This window comes from Calliopsis andreniformis, chromosome 4, assembly GCF_051401765.1.
Source record: "Calliopsis andreniformis isolate RMS-2024a chromosome 4, iyCalAndr_principal, whole genome shotgun sequence".
NCBI classification, from domain to species: Eukaryota; Metazoa; Arthropoda; class Insecta; order Hymenoptera; family Andrenidae; genus Calliopsis; species Calliopsis andreniformis.
Window position 1 is genome coordinate 9,836,799 of NC_135065.1, and position 13,603 is coordinate 9,850,401.

General features: G+C 46.2%; 1 protein-coding gene and 1 long non-coding RNA gene across 7 annotated transcripts in view; one reads left to right on the forward strand and one right to left on the reverse strand.

The window, feature by feature from the left end:
• The window catches only part of Osp (myosin phosphatase Rho interacting protein outspread), a 154,275-nt gene that overhangs the window by 60,387 nt on the left and 80,285 nt on the right, over positions 1–13,603 (forward strand). The window lies entirely within an intron of this gene.
• Positions 7,392–8,044, reverse strand: LOC143178229 (uncharacterized). Its single transcript, XR_013001744.1, has 3 exons — positions 8,015–8,044; positions 7,804–7,932; positions 7,392–7,478 (listed from the first exon to the last, which is right to left on the reverse strand). It is a non-coding gene; the product is annotated as an uncharacterized LOC143178229 (long non-coding RNA).

A 13,603-nucleotide genomic window follows, 5' to 3' on the forward strand; every position in this document is an offset into this window, starting at 1 on the left:
GTGATTCGGATGACAAGCTGAGTCATGGCCCGATCCAGGATTACATTCCACGTCAGTGAGATACGCGATTTCACGAAAAAACCGTTCGGCGAATGAAAGTCACGCGCGTCCACGTGAATTCTTTCCGCGCGTCTTGATTTTATTGTACGTAATACCAGCGTAGATCGTCCCTGAAGACGTCGTCGATCGACGTGCAACGTGTTCCTTTTTCCCTCGAGCAGCCTCCGCCAGAGCCAACGTTTCGGCCAATAAAAGCGTTCGATTCGGATTTCATAGTCAGGGGACCGTGACGATTATCGAGGATTTTATATCGCCCGACTTTTATAAACGCTTGCGTAGATGCTTGTGTAATTCGTCGTGCAATGCAACATGTAACGCAACGCGAAGTGCAATATAACACAAAACAGGAATGTACTGGCTTACCTGCGCTCAGGTTGGAGTGTCGGTTATATAAAGCTACAACCTCGACATCTTATCGATTCACAAAGTCCCATAAAAATGTCTTCAAATCACCAAGTCCCAGCTAGATGTCCCCTCTTCGTAGTCCTACATGACTCGACACATTCTACGCGGCTCCTACGTCGACGCAGTTACATCACGAAGAATCGAGCAGAAGCGACGGTCCCCAAGAGCACAGTCATCAGGCGACGGAAATTCGAGCGTTTGCTAGGCGGAGGACACGTAATACTCCGCCCACGCGAGTCGTAGCAGAGCCCTATCGAGAAGCAATTGAACCCAGGCACCTCGTCGCGTAATCTGCCGCGATGGTTAAATCCTCGAGTCCCTGAAAAATTGTCTGGAGGGAGCAACAATGAGATTACGCAATGTAACCTGCCTTATCGCGAATGTTAACAAGCCTCGGTATCGGGGATCGGTGGCAATTTTATCGCTCGGAGCCGCGGGTAATTGTCGTTATCTCGAGCGGCGAGCGGCCAGCCACGCGAATCCTCCTTCCTGAAAGAGAAGCATGCGAGCGTTCGCCTTGGAAAGGTCAGCAGGAGGTGGCTCCGAAAGGTCGTGTCGGTTTCACCGGTCCCGTGGAAGAAGAAGAAGAAGAGACGATGATGAGGACGCTAACGACGAGCACGCCGCGACGAGAGAGGAGAGGCGAACGGTGAAAGCGAATCTCCATTAATGTTCCTCTTCGTCGAGGACTTCAAAGACCTGGCGCGCCTGTGTGTACGTGCATATTTAAGCGCGCTGCCCCGGAGACTTCCGGTCAACGGGCTCGAACACCCAGAACAGAGAGGCGTTTGAAGAAGCTGATGATGGACTCTGCGTCGAGTCATTAGGGGGTATTGTAACCCCTGCTCTTTCACCGACGATTAAACGAGGGGATCGAGCGGGATTTATTTGTACTTTCGACACCTGAATGGTAACGGTGCTTGGCGGGGAATTGAACACTGGAATGGCTTGAGGAGTTCACTCCTGAGCTTTCCAATACAGGATTTCTCAATCTCAGGGTCCAAAAGTTGAGATCAAATTTCACCTGCACTCAGCTATACTTTGTACACAACATATGTTACTATTTATCGTTTGAAGCTGTCGAAGTACCTAAGCGTGTATTGAGGAAATTACAGGTTCTGTCCCTCCCTCGAAATTCACTTTTTCAAGGGTTACGTAACGCATACCCCGTTATCATTGCGAGTTGTTTGTAAACAGGATCTGGAATTAGGTGGAACGCCATAACTGAGACACGTAGAATCCGCTGGAGATCCTGTTGAACGATGGAGCCGCAGGTTGTAATCGTGATCCTTCGAGATAGGTCTTATCTCTCTAACTGTACCTCGCTCGCTGCAGTCCACCGTTGCCGTCGCCGACCACTGTCGCTCCTCGAAATTCAGTCGTCGCTGAAAAACGCTCGCCACCTCGAAAAGCTTCTTAAGCTTCCACGTCAGGCGCGCTCGTGTTACATAAAACGCGAGGCTGAATTTATTATGCATTCAGTGAAACTTCAGCGACCGAAGAAAGTGCCGCTGGAATCTCGGGTCTTCCATTTCACCTGTTCCATCTGCGCCTATTCATCGATGATCGATTATCTTACAGCAACCATACTTGACATTTTATGAATATTAAAAAATAAGTCATTTATTAGAGAGCGCGTAGAAGGTTCTAATTATACAAAAAAGTGATCACTCATAATATAGAATACCTCGAAATTTTGCAAAATGAACACAGGTATAGAAATTAAATTTGATGGTGGATCGAGATCAAACCGAGCGTTTTCAGACAAAAGTTCCATTTAGTATTTATAGAATTTTCATAGAAATCCTCGCTCTCTGAAAATTGTCCTAGGTCCTAGATACATGTCAGAGGTCTCCATATTTCTCTAAGCTGTTTGACCCCTTTTTTCTGTTCTTGTCCAGTGGATTCGGTCATTACCTTTGCAACATAGTTTCACGGTGATCAAGGAAGATGAAACGATCAGCCCTCGAGGTTTCCCTGCTGGTTGAATGGCGAAGTGTCCTGCAAAAAGGCCAGCAATCGAATTACGGAAATTCCACAATGCGCGAACGTGCCGCGGGAGGAGGCGATCCTTCGAGGTGGTCTTATCTGTATAACTGTACCTGTCCACAGGCAGTCCGCGATTGCTCACCGCAACCACTATTAGTGATTCTCCCGTTAGGATAAATACGTGCCAGGCGCCACGGGATCGTAACGATTAATGGCCGATTAACCTGGCCGCGTAGCGCTGTTCCAGAATTTCACGGAAAACCGCAGTTAGAATTGAACGGGTCTCCTTTCCTCCTGTCGGCGGTGTTGTCATTATCCGTGTGCGATCGTTAAACGAGGCCGAGAAAATTGCTGCCTCGGAGGATCCTCTGCTGGACCCTCTTTGTTTTGCTTTCCACGTTTCCTTCCGCGAGCTGCCTCTATCGGGCAGAGAAAATTCGTAGGTACTGCCTTGGATGGGAAAAACCCGCTAGGTATCACTGTCATTACCTTTTTCGCTTGGCGATCGTTAGACATTCTCCAGAGAGCTCAGATGCTCGTGGAACATCAAGAAGCTTCTGGGACGTTAGAAACTTCTGGGAACTCAGGGATTTGGAAGGTGGAATATTGACATTTTTAAATATTCTCAGATATTCAAACTCTGAAGGGATGAAGTTTCACGCAGTCCAAGAAAACGTAATTAAAAACACCCTGAAGAGGGTTCTCGGAAGAGTCCCAGATGGCGATGTGCCTGGCATGCGCAAGTGACCAGAAACTGTCTCGCGAACCCAGCAGCTGGTCAGCTGAGTCACTCGCGGGGGACGAAGGACGTCGGCGACGGATCTAGGGGGGTTGGTTCTCGCAGGTGGTTCCAGCGTGGCCTCCTCGACGCTGAGTGGTGTGCTGGCGGAGGCGCGTCGGTGCCGTCGGTGGTGATGCTGGTGGTGGTGTTACGGTAGGTTATGCCTTGCATTCCACTGGAGGTCGACGAACCGAGACGAACGCCTGCATGCGCGGCCACGTTGCTCGCTCCTGGCCACTGTCCGGCTTGGCTGCCTGGCTGCCTTGCCCTTTCCTTTCCCTTCCTGCGCTTCTCTTTTCCCTTTCTTTTCGTCCCTTCCTCGAGAGCTCGCCTCGTCCCGGGCTAGGCTGCCGCGAGACACTTCCTTGTCCTTCCACTGGCCACCGTGGCCACTCCTCTTTTGGAAGAGGCTTCTTCCTCCCTTCTGGAGGCTGAGATGTCTTCTTCCTTCCTTCTGGAGGCAGAGAGGTAGGTCTTCTTCTTCTTTCTTTCTCGAGATTGAGAAGTCATCTTCCTTCATTCTGAAGATTGAGAAGTCATCTTCCTTCCTCCATTCTGAAGATTGAGAAGTTATCTTCCTTCCTTCTGGAGATACAGAAGTCTTCTTCTTTCCTTCTATAGGCAGAGAAGTCTTCTTCTTCTTCTTCTTCTTCTTCTCAAGAAAGGAATTCTGCTCGAGATCAGTGACTTGGTTTAAGGATTTCTTTTGGGATTGAGGTTTTGAGATTGGTATTGGCAGTGAGATTGAGATCGCCAGGAAAGTCGCTCGCGCGCTTTCCCGTTTTTTTCCCACCCTGGAAAATCAGGATCCCCAGTCGATCCAGTTTTTCCAGTCGCTATCATTATCACGCGCATCCAGGGCCTTTCACCAATCAGGTTTTCCCTTTTCTTATTTCCCTCTGCGTCTTATCGACGCCTCTCGAAACGGATCTGTCATCAGCGTGGGGAGAAAGTCGTCGGTCCTCCTTCCAATTATCGTAACGCTCCGATCGTAGAAGAGAGAGTCTCAGTCCCCGTGACAACTTTTGACGATAGATTTTCGCCGAACGTGAACACCTCACGTACGTTTCCACGAACGTGATGAGGCTTTTCATAGAGAAAGTACCCCGTCGTTTCCACGCAGTTTCAATTACCGTTTTCACCAGTGTCACAGCGCTCGAGTAGCCGCGCCACGGGCGCCGACGACTTGGCCAAATGACCGCAATTAGGCGTACAATCGGCGCAATTAGCGCGACGCTCGAGCCACGGGCTACGTCCACCGTTCGTCATCAGCGTTTCAAGCTTTCGCGGAAGGGGACTCGCTCGAGGAAACGTTAGTCGGCCCGTTGGAACTGATAATCGTGGCTAAACGTAACGGGTAATTGCAAATGACGTGCATGGGAGATTGATGAACGCCTGGAGGACAATGGGAGCCGCCTGGCTGAGGGTTTGCAGTAACGATGTTAATGTGGAGGTATTTGCATTGTATCCAGGGGTGGTATGAAGCCTGCTGTCCAGCGATGCGAGGTGGAGAGGCAAAACATTCCCTCTGTTAAGAATGAGGTAAGAATTGTTAGGAATCACCGATTGATAGGAGTATATCCAGCCCATTCGAGAAGTTCCCTCTCTACCTCGTGACGTCACTGGCAGCAGGTTTAATATCATCTCTGATTTTATCGGTTTTGATGGAGATGAGATTTAAAGTAAATGTTCTAGTACCTGGACCCTTGAGACGTAAGATGTCCTAGTAAGTGGGCTATTTTTATATACGACCAGACACTTGAATTACGTTCCAGTAGCTGAATATACTGTTTTATGGTATCTATTATTTCTTGTTCTTTCGTTAGGTGCAGTAGAATCAAGCTGAAAATGAAATAAAGTTAGAGTTAGTGTTCAGGTACTCTGACATGGTCATATACTATTACATTTACCTTAACAAATTCATATCAGGTGAAGTGGGAGGGTCGATTAGATGAATAAAGGGAAGAGGGAATGGATATGTATTTTTCTCTAGGCAAATTTAATTTTCAAGCTTCCGAATATTCAAACTTCCAGCCATCGATATTAATAACCCCTCGATCAGCCTACAGGGAGGCTCATAGAATCCGAAAGGAGTTCTCTAGGCGATGTCTATCCCCTCTGGACGTTTCAATTACCGCCCCTCGAATTTCATCAGAAGTGTATCCGATGATAAATGAACCGCGAACGCTCATCGACGCCAACGCGCGCGATGTTAATTAATTCAGCGACGGGACGAGCAAACAATCGGCTCCGCGGCAAACATTCATCTTCCTCCACCTCCGCCTAATCGTTGCCCCGCATGATTTTATTAGGCCGCGTTACGGTTCGATCATTTATCCATCCTCAGCTCGGTTTCCCCAAGCAGAAGGGGGCGGCCTCCTTCGGCCAGCGCCGATCAAAGGAATTTCATCTCGCCGCGGTTATTTATCGTCTAATAAATTGTCGACCAATAAATAAGGGCCTGATTACGGGCAGTGGCGCGTGAAATGCGCGCGGGATGGTACAAGCGATCGTAATCGAGCGTAATTCGACGTCGAACGCGTCGGTCGGGGCGAGAGAGGGCCGCCGATCGGGGATAAATAGAAATCGAATCGGGCGTGGAGGCGCGGCGATTCGCGTTCATCGCTCGTCCCTCGGCCCTCGCTGTCGCTGGACCCTCGGGATAAACAATAACCCCGATGGGTAACAATCGAGAGACGGGGACAGGAGTAGCAGAGGATTAATTATCGGTCGGGCAAGGCGCAGACTCTCGCGTACCGCTAGATAAACCTTTGTTGACCGACGAGAAAGGGAATGGCATTTCCTTTTATCGTTCCTCTCGGGCTATCCAATTAATTGCACCGCGAGCCCAGCCGAGCCGACAAAAGGGCGCGATCGTGAAAGTCGGCCCCGTCGAAAGCAGAGGCGAACCGCGTGCCACTTGGACTTAGAATGGTCCCGAGACCAGAGCTGCGCGGATCCTCGGCAATCAAGCTAATTAAGAGCAATAATAGCCGCGCGATAATTACGGGGCCCGACTGGTACCGACCGCCCTGCGGGGGAATCTGCTTTCTGGAGAGGTACCCTTGCTGGATGACCAGCCTTCTGTTAGCGCTGCGTCATCGATATGCTTCTGTCGATCTGCTCCTGTTTTCACTTTCTATGGTGGAGTGCAGATACGTAATTTTTATTTTAGTAAGGTCTTCGGTTGACTTTCTTCCCATGTATCATCGATACGTACCACAAAGCCAATCATTATCATTAAATACAGGTTTACACTGTAAGAATACCGATATTCTGACATTTAAATTTGCGTTGAAGAGCGCAGCATTAAGAGAGATCTGGAAACCTTGATATTTGAGGTTTTTATAGGCGACCGTAGTTCTTACTTTGAGTATCTCTCGAGTTTGTATTGTTTTACGTAATTCTAGTGCATTAAATTGATCTATTATCGTTTATTACTTTATTGTACATATAGTACCGCGTGTCAGGATTAATATTCTGACATTCATGGTCATTAGTCAGGCTTTCACATTGAAGTCTCAGGCATTTTGCATAAGTAGTAAATTCTAACCCATGAAAGTTTTCGAGCGTCCTCTAAACATGCTACTAAAATATTTACTCATTACAAATTTATTGCTTCCTTTACTACTTCTTGGAATTACTGTACCATTTTCTCTCAGTTTCACTTCTGACAGACAGACACGTGTGCGGAATTCTTTAATTAACTTCAGAACCGTATATTCCACATTTTATAGCTGACGACGGGACTCAAAACAAAAGAGCCAAAGCTTCAAATTTTCGTACGCGGATTCCCAGTAACGAGTCCCTGCGATGTCATCATTAACAGATTAATCGAGGGACGAGAGTCTTCCTCAGGGGATTCTGTTCGAAAGGGAGAAGAGCTCGTCAGAACAAGTTTCGTTTCTGTTCTCGAAAGTAACGCGACAGACGAACCCCGCACGTGCTCGTTTCCAATCAATGGCACCCTCGTAAAAGCACTCGACATTCTCCTCGCACGTGCCGATGGCAGTAACCTCGAAGACAATGACATGCCGGCGACAAGCGCGTCGCCGCATGTAAATGTAACCTTTTGTGAGTCTATGGAAGACGCTGCGCTAGTGAAAGGCGCGACGTTGTCTCGATTCCGCCAGACCGAGCCTCGCATCTCGCGGGATTAGGAAATGTCAGCTGATGCTAGTCGGCGAAAACATCGCGCTGTTGTTCCCTCTGTTCGTGCCACTCCGAGGCGAAAATTTCTGAGCTGAAATTAGTCGAAAGAAGACTTTAGAAATATTTCTCGGAGAAATAAAAAAGTTCTTGTAGCTTGGAATTCGAAGTTGGTAATTTGAACCTTGAATTCTGGAATTTGGAAATGTTATCCACTTTGAAGCCTAAGATTAGAAATACGAAAGTCCACCTTTTCAGATTCAGATTGCTAAATTGCCAAAGTTGAAAGCTCTCATCTAAAGTTCAACTATTAGAAAAAGTGTTCACAGTTCAAAGTGAATATTTTAAAACACAAGCCACAGTCTTCAGAATTGAAATGATACGCTTAGAGTCCTCTTGCCAAGAATTCCCAGACTCACCCAGAAGTCCAGGAATCTGAAATTCCCAGAGTAAGAGAAACCGCTTTCCTCCTCAAATATTCCACTCCTTACATCGTTCCACAGCGTCCCACAAGCTGTACCTCGGATCGACGTCGACGACTGCATCGCCTGAAAGAAAATTGCCGAGTCCTATCACGTATAGGTGGATCGTTAGGCGCAAAGAGCGAAAACAAAAGGGTCGTCGCATTACTGTCGCCATTCACCGCTGCTCCTATCCTCCTCGATCCTCTCGCGTCCTCTGTGGGATCCTCCTCGTCAGATCGGTCTGTTACGCAACGCGGCTCTGTTCGACGGCAGACCGTTAATTTAATTCGCGCTTTCCACTTAATTAATCCCAATTACACGTAGCAGCCACCTACTCACGAGCGCCTCCGCGAACGCGTCCACCTGAGCGCCCCCTTAATCCCAGTAAACAGCTGGTTCCGCGAGCGGGCTCGCGCGTTACTCGCCTCGATAAATTAATGACTGACGCGGTTATTGGCCGTTAAGTCGATTAATGATCCCCCGAGGTAACGAGCCGTCTTTCCGAAAGCGTGGCGCTCGCACCTCGTTGCGAAAACGCGCGCTGCGAGCGGCCTTGGTTATGGTCTCTCGTGGCTTTTGCACCTGTGAACCTCGAGAGGGAGAAGGGACACTGAATGGAGGAGGAACCGAGAGCTGCCTTTCCTTTGAGGATGTTTGTATCCTTGATGGCTTTTGTACGTTCTCTTCTCAGATTTTCATCTGGGAGATGATTATTTTATTGGGCTCCTTGAGGCGTAGATTCTTTTTCAAATTTAATACTCAAAATAGTGCAGTTTTCTTTTGTATAGAATGTTTGTTGTAGAAGTTTGATTCTTAAGTCGTGGAGAGATTGGTTTGCTTGGGTAATTAAAAGTGGTCTTAACTTCTCACTGAAAAATTGATTATTCTCGGTTCTTAATAAATAGGTACTTAAGTCTACTTTATCTCTGGATCTTCTATGCATGGTTCATAATCTTTCTCATATAAAGGAGAATTAAATGTACATTAATCTCTTTACTTTTTCGATTTTTGTGTTAGATAGCCGATGAAAATTGTCATTTTTTCGAAAGACGTATTTGAAATATTTCTTTCTTCGAGAGTCTCTCAAATAGCGCAATCGTAATTTCCACCTGCAGCGAGCGCAGCTCGATTTGCATTCGCGTGCAACGGAGGCTGCGCTGTCGAGGCCGTTCTCGAGGCCTGGGACAATTAATCGGTCCGCCATGAGTTTAAAGGACTGTTATTTCGCGACGTGTAACGCATTTAAATGAGGTTACGTGTCAGCCAGCGCCGTTCGTGCTGCTCGTTTTTGCCCGCACTCGATAAGCCCGTTTCTTCGACCAATTTTTCCCCACCTCGGGACTTTTCTTTCTGTCTCTCGTGTCGCTCCTTTCCCCTTCTCGACTCTCCTCGCGATCAGCGTCGAAGACGTGCACGTTGAGGATGTCTCAACCGGGCGAACATAACTGTGCACCTGACTCAGTTTGTAATTCGTATTTCACCGACAGCTGAGAACGCTGCTCTATCTTATCTTAAGGTTCTTTATATAGGGTGCTTGCCCATGTTTATGTGCCTTCGGATTAAAATTGTTTATAAAAACAGCGGGTTTGTACATAAACTGAGGAATTATTTTTTTTTATCCAAGTTCACCTATTAATATGGAGGATTTCAGAAATGGTATTACAGTTCCAATAAAAGTTCTTTTTTTTAAAAAGAATTTAATAGAATAGAAATATTATAAGATATAAGAAATATTATATTATATAGAAATATAATATAGGAATAGAAATATTATATAGATAGGTATAGATTAATCACTGATTTTTGTTCGTGATTTATTTCGCTATGAAAGGACAGCAAAATTGACTAGACTTCTTTGCTCATTAGACCTCAGAATTTCTATCCATTAGATAAATTTGACAAACTCATTGAATGCAGAATTCTATTCTCAGCATCTCTTCCCACATTGCACGCGTTCATTTCCAATGCATTTCACAATGCCCTGCTATTGCCACAATGAAGCGACCCCTCTCTCGTTCTATCACGACCTATCCACGCAACATCGACCATCGTGTAGCACCGCGGTAATCGATGCAAAGTGGGTGTACCGAGTTCGGCTTCCGGAGGTAACGACACAGGAACAGGGCCCTTAATCGTCTCGTTTTCCTCCCGGGCTTAATTGCCCCGATCGCCTCTGAAACCCCGAAGAGCCCGCCTTAACGACGCCGAGTTCCAGCGTCGTTAAACCGGGAGGGGCAGAATTTAGCCTCAGCGCTGTAAAAATCCCGCGAAATTCCATTCCCTCCGCGGAAAATTCCGCAGCAATTTCCAGCGAGCCCCGTCGTCGTCCGTGTTCCTGCGCCGCGGGGTGCAGCTAGCTGAACGCGGGGAACTCGACCTTATTTAGCGCGCCAGGAATTCCACGCCCCCCCAGGCTCCCCCTTTCTTCCTCGGGGAGCCCTGGCTTCGGCACCGTGCCAAAGAATTCGCCAGCTAATTCCTGGAGAATTCGTTCAGGTAGAATCACCTTGTTCACTGCGTGGCTGGGCAGTCGCAGGGGTCTCGGTGTCCCTTGGGAATCCAGGGAGACCTCGGCCGTCGTTAGGGTTGGACTTTTTCTTAATCTCGCCCTCCGAGGGCACTCGTTAGTTTCTTTTACGCGAGAGGGAGCAGCTTTTATGAAGGGAGTCGTTTTGCTGTTTCGTGAAGCAGCGTGGAAGGATTTTTCTTGGGATCTGAAGTGTAGTATGTAAAATGGAGAGCAGACGGAGAGTCTGACGCTTTTGGTTGGTGGGACATATATGTGTGTTCCTTTTTTTGTGCTATTACATTTAAAATGATGTTAGAAATTTAGTTAATTAAAAAAAAGAAAAAGAAAAGAGGGTGCCAGAAGAATAAAAATGAGGGATGCTAAATGAGTAAAGGAAACCAACAGAAACAAGACTAGAGAATGTAAAAAGAAGATCAGAATAATAGATGCCATGAAAGAAACAATTTGGCCACGAAACAGTTGATAGCTAAACGAACAAAAAGATGTCACAAAAAGAATATCCAATTTTGATCGATCCTCCTCTCGGTTCGTCGCTAAAGGTCGCTTCATTGGGCCTGGCGAACGTTCTCCTCTGCAACAATTCGTTGCGCAATCACAGCCGAAGGCGGTCCCTCGGTCGTGTGTCTCTTCTACGTCCGGGATCTTCGGCAGCGTCCTTTAACCTCGAAGCCTCTTTACGTAACGATTCCGAAGCGTCTTCGGAGCTCGTCACCTGACCAGCAACGTGTAAATCAATCAGTCAAGGAGATTAAAATCGCGGGCTGCAGGCACACGACTGCGTCGCTCGTTTCTGTTGAAAGCCACCTCGCAGGTGTCACGTTCCCGAGCCTGATGCTCTCGCTTGCACGTGGAGCGCTGGTCTCGTGCGCAGCACAGATCTCCATGGCTCATAGCTTGTCAGATCGACGCCCATGGGCGGATCTTGTAACGTTATACAAATTTTTCAGAGATTTCAGGATGGTGTGTCTGACTTTGGACTTATTCTACTGAGGGCGTGTATTAGTTAAATCAGATACGGAGAAGTCGGTAGAATAAGTCATAAGTCAGACATTGAAAAGTCAGTAGAATAAGTCCCATGTCAAGCACAGATAATGTAATAAAATAGGTTCCTGTTCAGACATATTAAATTCAGTAGAATAAGTCTCTAGTCAGACACAAAAAATTTAGTAGAATAAACCTCGAGCCAGACAAGTTGCAAGTCAGACATAGGAAAGTTAGCAGAGTAAGCTTCAAATTAGGCACAAACTATCAGTAGAATAAGCTCCGAATCAGACATAGTAGATTCAGTAGAATACGTCCTTAGTCAGGCATAGAAAATTCAGTAGAATAAGCCCTGAGTTAGACACAGAACATTCAGTAGAATAAGCTACAACTCAAACAGAGTAAAATTCAGTAGATCAAGTTCCGAGTCAGACACACAAAAATCAGTGGAATATGTCCCAAATCAGCCACAAAAAATATCTCACACGTACCTAACACCCAGTATAACTAGACACAGCTTACATTCCATATCACTCATCAATCAGAGTTCTTCCTTAATTCTTCCTTGAACCAAACTGCTCGAAAGTTTCGCCGTGTCTCACGTAAAAGGGATTCTTCCAGCGATATTTTTTCAAGAAGAGAAACGCGTTTCCTTAATCAGAGACGTTAGGAAAAGCTTCTATCCTCAATTAACGGTAGTGTCGCGATAGCCTCGGCTGTTTTCAGCTGTCCTTTTACCGTCGCTGCCCGTTTTCTCTGGCCCGTCGATAGCCAGGCGTATCGACTTTCCGTTGTCGACGATACGTCGGCGTATCGATAGTTCGACATGCCTTACACACTTTGCTACTTAGATCGTGTCCTCTCCCAGGATGTCCGGCACGATAACGACCCAGCCGCTCCTCCCCGAGTCTAGGCGGACAGATAAGGGCCACTTTTCACTGGCACGGGGAGAACGGTGCTCGGTTCACCCTTATAAAGAATCCAAACAGAATCGCGGCTGGTTTTTTCTGCTTCCGTTCTATACACCCGTAGATGCACGCATTTACGACCCTTGCGAGCACGCTGTATTCCAGTTATGGTTTGATGTACTGAGGTGATCGTAAAATGTTTTCGGATTCTTTAATGGGAAGTCGTGCAAGTCAGTATTTACAAAATTTATGTATCAGTTCTAAAGTAATCTACTTCCCATTAAGGTGGAATTGAGTAATTAAAGCAGTAAGTGGAGTTAGTTATCATTAAACATTTTTTGAGGCTTTATTAGAAATTTTTCAGCAGTTTCATCGAGTTAACTTATTAATTTTCCGCTTTGAGACGACTGTTGGTTTTGTATCGAGGATCTACAGGTTTCGGGATACGTAGCAGGAAATGCTGTGACATTTCTTTTGGTGTAAGGACAGATGGTACAAGTTACAGGTTTTTGTGGCTACGTGGAATATATTTTTGATTCGCTAGAGTTGAAACGAGTGGGAGTCTTATTTCCTTGGATTCAATGAACGTGGAATTTTCCAGCGTTCACTTTCCAGAGCCTTCATCAGGGAGTGCTCCACTTCCTTAAAGAACTCAGTTTCTCCGTAAAGGAAATATCGAGGATTCTAACATTGAATTAGCTAATTCATTGCCAGTGAATTACCAACGTAGAGTCCTTCTACGTTCGAAGGATTTTGCATCCTAGTTACACATTATCAATTCATCTACAGACACGAAGAAATTCTCGCTCTTTCGATTTCCTCCTCAGAGTCAAAATTTGTCGAACCCTTACACACAGAAATTTTCTAAACATTTCCTAGAGAATCAGCTTTCCTTCAGAAGAATTTAAAGAAAATGCTGTACCTCAGAGCCACTCTAAACCAAGTCCTTTTTTCCAAATCTAAATTTTTCACAGAAATCTTATTGCTTTCTCTTCATTTTATTACATTATTAGGAATTTAGTTGAGTCATAAAGCAAGGGAATTTAATAGTATAAACTATTTTTTATACCATTTTAAACTGACAATATGTTAAGAAATGGGTAATCGCATTTGCTTTCGAGCTCCCCTGAAAAATAAGAAAAAAGGACTCGAGTGACGTTGGCTCTCAGGCACAGAAAGAATATTTTCGATCTGCAAGAGACACGGGAGCACGCTCCGTTTTCGTAATAAATTCGTTGCGCAACAGCCGTTTCGAGCAGCGTTAGCCGAGTTATATTACCGCGGGTAATCCGACCGGTGGCATTTTATTAAGGCTGTATAATACCTCTTCGCTTCG